This window comes from Bidens hawaiensis, unplaced genomic scaffold (assembly GCF_021521415.1).
Source record: "Bidens hawaiensis isolate Kalapana, Puna unplaced genomic scaffold, B.hawaiensis_p1.1 tig00018026_1, whole genome shotgun sequence".
Lineage (NCBI taxonomy): Eukaryota > Viridiplantae > Streptophyta > Magnoliopsida > Asterales > Asteraceae > Bidens > Bidens hawaiensis.
Genome location: NW_027492718.1, coordinates 430859 through 436858, shown reverse-complemented (window position 1 = coordinate 436858; position 6000 = coordinate 430859).

Sequence of the window (6000 nt, the reverse complement as noted above, 5' to 3'; positions counted from 1 at the left end):
GACGGTTGTATGGTTGTATGGTTACGAAAAGGGTACCGAGCCCTAATAATACTCGAGGTATGATGTATGGTTGTATGGTAACGAAGAGGGAATCGAACCCTACTAATATTCGAAAACAAGGGACCAGACCCTTATAATATCTGTGATGTTAGGGACCAGACCCTTATAATATCTGTGATGTTAGGGACCAGACCCTTACAATATCTGTGAGGATAGGGACCAGACCCTCATAATATCTGTGATGTTAGGGACCAGACCCTTATAATATCTGTGATGTTAGGGACCAGACCCTTACAATATCTGTGAGGATAGGGACCAGACCCTCATAATATCTGTGATGTTAGGGACCAGACCCTTATAATATCTGTGATGTTAGGGACCAGACCCTTACAATATCTGTGAGGATAGGGACCAGACCCTCATAATATCTGTGATGTTAGGGACCAGACCCTTATAATATCTGTGATGTTAGGGACCAGACCCTTATAATATCTGTGAGGTTATAGGGCGAAAGGCTCTTTAAAACGTATGATTATGAATGTAAAGAAAGTATGTAAGTAAGAAAGAAAGTATGTAAGTAAGAATGAAGGTATGAGTACTTATGTGTGTATGAAAGAAAGTTATGAGGTTAAGTACGTATGTATGTAATAAGGTATTGTATGGTATTGTATGATTAACTAGAACTCACTCAGCGTAGCTGACTTTTAGTATGCACGCAGGTGAGCTGATTATAGAGTTAGCATGAGGATGACACACGGCATGGATTGAACGGCTGGCATCTGAAGAAAGAAGTAAAGATGTTTTAAATATAAGTTTTGTGTTATGGTATCAAAGAAAAGATTTAATGTTTTGTAACAATTGATTGATGTTTTATATTCCGCGAAAAGTTTTAATAAACTCTGATTTGAAGGACTGTGTTTATGAGTAAATCCGACGCTAAAGTAGGGCTACCGGGTTCGGGGCCTTACAAGTTGGTATCAGAGCATAAGTTCGAGAGATTTAAGCATCCTACATGCTTAGACTCGAACAGAAAATGGGATTCAAGTAAGAAAGGAAAGAAGATGCCAGTTCAAGAATGCCATGTGTCGCTCAAGCAAGATCAGTAAAGGTAAAGTGTATGATTAAATGATATATGTTAACGAGAAAGAAAAGATATGTGAACGATAGGGATAGGAATAATTGATTGTTTGATTTGACTAACTGCTTAAGTAGAACCAGCACAAATAGACTCATAAAGGGAAGTGTATAGGACACGGAAAGCAATGTGATCAGCTAGTCACAGCTGGCCACTGTTATTACCTGTTAGCCTTGCTATCCTTGTACTAAATAGTTCCTTGAGTGATGATGTTTGTGTTGTCCCTTTAAGAATACTGATGGCTGGAGCTGGAGAATTTGTGGGAGCTGGGGGTCGCGCTGGACGTCGTGGCAGGCCTCGTCTTGTCCGGCAACCCTCGGTAGAAGAAGCTTCCCACACCGAAGATGAAGGAAGCGCAGCTGGAGGAGACCAGAACAACAACGAGGAAGTTCAACTTAGCCCTGCAGTTCAAGCAGCCATTGTTCAGGCTGTAGTTGCTGCTGTGAAGAACCTGAATCCCGAAGGATCTGCTGGAAGCCGTGAACGAACTGCTGAAGGGGCGGGTGGTGATGGTAGGAAGGATGGGGAAGGTGAAAGAGGGGCCTCGAGTGGGGATAAGTCTGTGAAAGTCGATGATAGGAGAGGAGGACAAGGTGGGTGCAGCTATAAGTCCTTCAAAGGATGCGACCCGCCAAAGCTGACAGGGTTGGGAGACGCAATCGCTACTCTCCAATGGATAACCGCTATGGACAAGGTTATCCGCATTAGCGAGTGCCGTCCCGATCAAGCTGTCGGTTATGCCACCCAATCATTTGAAGATGAGGCTATGTATTGGTGGGAGAGTGTGGAGCAGAGGAAGACCCGTGAAGAGATCAAAGAGATGAAGTGGGATGATCTGAAGGAGTTAGTGATGATGAAGTTCTGTGCTGACGCCGAGGTTGAAAGGGCGGAGATGAAATTCCTAAACTTGAAAGCTGGGACAATGACACATCGTGAGTACACCACTGAATTCAACCGCATGTCTAGGTTGGTACCTGACATGGTGAACACCGAGGTAAAACGGATCAAGTGCTACGTTAGAGGACTTCCCCAGAAGGTCCGCATGTTAGTCAGGACAAGCAAACCTGCCACCTTTGAGTCTGCGGTCGAGTTGGCGGAGATGGTCTATGATGATCTGGCGGCGGATGATGTGGGAGTGGAAGATGAGGAAAAAGGGAAAGGAACTAAAAGAGCTGGGGATATCGTGGAGCATGCAGGGAGAAGGACACAGAAGATGGCAGGGAATGGAGCATGTAAGGTATGTGGAAAGATGCACTTGGGGGAATGCAAGGCTGGTCCAAACCAGTGCTACCGATGTGGGAGGAAGGGGCACCTCTCCCGTGAATGCACCGAGGACCAGAAGTGTTACAGGTGTGGTAAGTCAGGTCACATAGCTAGGGAGTGTGGAGAAGCCGTAGCAGTGAGGGAAGGAAGAGGAAACGCGTGAATGGATGGTCTATTAACTGCTAAGGAGGTAGCAGGAAAGTAAGTGGAATGTCACAGTTGTTTTATGTTTAGTAGTTAAAGAGTGTTTTATGTTACATTTGAACCTATGTTTGTTTAGCAAGCTTAAATGATTTCCTTTTATGTTATGAGGTACTTGTGACTTCTTGTGCTTTTGTATGAACGATCTATGAATTTAACTTGAATGCATGTTGGTTATAATAAATAGTTGGGTGATGGTAAAGCGTCGCCTTAGGAGTTAGCGTTATTATATAAAACAAGGTTCCTCGGGAAGGCGATACGAGACTTGGTACATCGAGGGCTTCATGGACAAGCTACCGTAATAGCTAAAACACATGATCACCGCTCGATGACTACAAGTCAGGAGTAAGAGGGATAACTCAGAAAGCGAAGGCGATTCAATAAAGCGTGTAAATATAAGAAGTTTTCCTTCTATAGGGAATAAGTTAGGTTTCGGGGACGAAACCTCTTTAAGGAGGGAAGACTTGTAACATCCCGAAATTTCAAGATAATATTAATTATATTACTTAATATTAGAGAGAAAGTTTACCCGGGTTATTAGGAAATAAATAACAGAATAGGAATTGGTATGAATCGGGCTAGTGTTGGGTAATGGATGCGGGTTGTGGACTTGGATTATTGAGATGGGTTAAATGAGAATGGGATTTAAGGGATATAAATATCCCCTAAACCCAAAATATCTTCATTCTCACCCTACACCCTAAAACTCCTAACACACACATACACACACATTCTAACCGATCAAGATTCGAAGCCGAGACCCGAGATTTTGTTGATAGATCTGAGTTGGTAAGGTAAGAACAAATCCTCCAAAGCTAATATTACTGAAAATGGTTAGGATTGGATGGGTTAACCGGACCCGAAACCCAAACTGCCCAAATCGGACCCCTAAAACGTCGATTTTAGGCCGATTTGATGGTTGGGATTTGTAGGCGCCGATCATACGATTCCGTGGGTACCAAAATCGAGTTATTTGGCTAAGAAACGAAGGAGTTATGGGCAAACAGATCTGCAGCGCGATAACTTCGCCTGCAAGATTAAGTTCGCCTGATGAACTTCGCCTTCAAGCGTAACTTCGCCTTCAAGCTTAAATTCGCCTAAGGATAACTTCGCCTGAAGCCAAGTTCGCCTAAGGTTTAACTTCGCCTGAAGCCAAATTCGCCTAAGGTTTAACTTCGCCTGAAGCCAAGTTCGCCTAAGGATAACTTCGCCTGAAGCCAAGTTCGCCTAAGGATAACTTCGCCTGAAGCCAAGTTCGCCTAAGGTTTAACTTCGCCTGAAGCCAAGTTCGCCTAAGGTTTAACTTCGCCTGAAGTGAAATTCGCCTAAGGTTTAACTTCGCCTGAAGTGAAGTTCGTTTAGAAAATAAATTATAAAGCGATAAGTTAAAGTAAGCTAATACTAGGCCACCAGATTAGATCAGACGAGTATTGATACGTGTAACTTGTACAGTCAGCCGAGCTCAGATAGAGAAGGGATTTGCAGCTATCAGAAAAAGAAGCAGAATTCAGGTGAGTTTCTAGCCCCATTCCTTGTTATGTTTTCGGGGCTGTGTGCATACTTGATGTGTTGTTAATACATTTATCCTAAGTGATAAGTGTATGCCATATGTGATATATGTGATATGTATGAATGATTGCTTGATGGTACGTGAACGATCTTCGGATATTGCACGTACTGTCAGGTTGTAACGTTATAAATATGGTAAGTATGATAAGTATGTTTATGTGTATGAACGTAATAAAGTTAATAAAAGAAGGAAATGACGGTTGTATGGTTGTATGGTTACGAAAAGGGTACCGAGCCCTAATAATACTCGAGGTATGATGTATGGTTGTATGGTAACGAAGAGGGAATCGAACCCTACTAATATTCGAAAACAAGGGACCAGACCCTTATAATATCTGTGATGTTAGGGACCAGACCCTTATAATATCTGTGATGTTAGGGACCAGACCCTTACAATATCTGTGAGGATAGGGACCAGACCCTCATAATATCTGTGATGTTAGGGACCAGACCCTTATAATATCTGTGATGTTAGGGACCAGACCCTTACAATATCTGTGAGGATAGGGACCAGACCCTCATAATATCTGTGATGTTAGGGACCAGACCCTTATAATATCTGTGATGTTAGGGACCAGACCCTTACAATATCTGTGAGGATAGGGACCAGACCCTCATAATATCTGTGATGTTAGGGACCAGACCCTTATAATATCTGTGATGTTAGGGACCAGACCCTTATAATATCTGTGAGGTTATAGGGCGAAAGGCTCTTTAAAACGTATGATTATGAATGTAAAGAAAGTATGTAAGTAAGAAAGAAAGTATGTAAGTAAGAATGAATGTATGAGTACTTATGTGTGTATGAAAGAAAGTTATGAGGTTAAGTACGTATGTATGTAATAAGGTATTGTATGGTATTGTATGATTAACTAGAACTCACTCAGCGTAGCTGACTTTTAGTATGCACGCAGGTGAGCTGATTATAGAGTTAGCATGAGGATGACACACGGCATGGATTGAACGGCTGGCATCTGAAGAAAGAAGTAAAGATGTTTTAAATATAAGTTTTGTGTTATGGTATCAAAGAAAAGATTTAATGTTTTGTAACAATTGATTGATGTTTTATATTCCGCGAAAAGTTTTAATAAACTCTGATTTGAAGGACTGTGTTTATGAGTAAATCCGACGCTAAAGTAGGGCTACCGGGTTCGGGGCCTTACAAGTTGGGAGATATTTGGGATTTAGGGTTTGATTAGATAAAAGATAGGAGGTTTGAATAACAAATAAAGTGGGTGGGTAATGACCCATGTTGTATTCATATTTAAGAAAATGGGTTAAAAAATATGAGAATGGATGATAGTGTGACAAGTGGCATGTAGTGGTAGTTATTTATTAGAGTAGTAAGATTATTTAAGAGGTTTTATAAGGACACGGATTCTTTTTACTAAAACACCCACCAATACGTCGTATAACGGTGTACGGGGCGTATAGGCCCTCATATGTGCCCTATATGAGCGTATAGGCCCCCGTATACCCCCCCTATAGGCATATACCAAACGTATATAGGGTGTGAGGTGTCCAGTGTCCATAGTAGAACCCTTATTTAAAACAAGATGATTTTAAATAAAACTTTAAATTAAGTATTGAAATGCAAGTGTGTTTGTCACTTTGTTGTTAAATTTCATGTTTTCAACATTATCAACGTCATTCATGTAAATAATAATTAGTTTATATAACTGTTTTTACATTACTTTTGTTTTTCATGAATATATCCATAATATATATATATACTAGTTTTTATCCCTCATATTACGGAGGTTGTTTTATATTATTTGTTCTAATATTTATTTATTTTTTTCATTTATATTTTTTTATTGTATGAAAGTTTA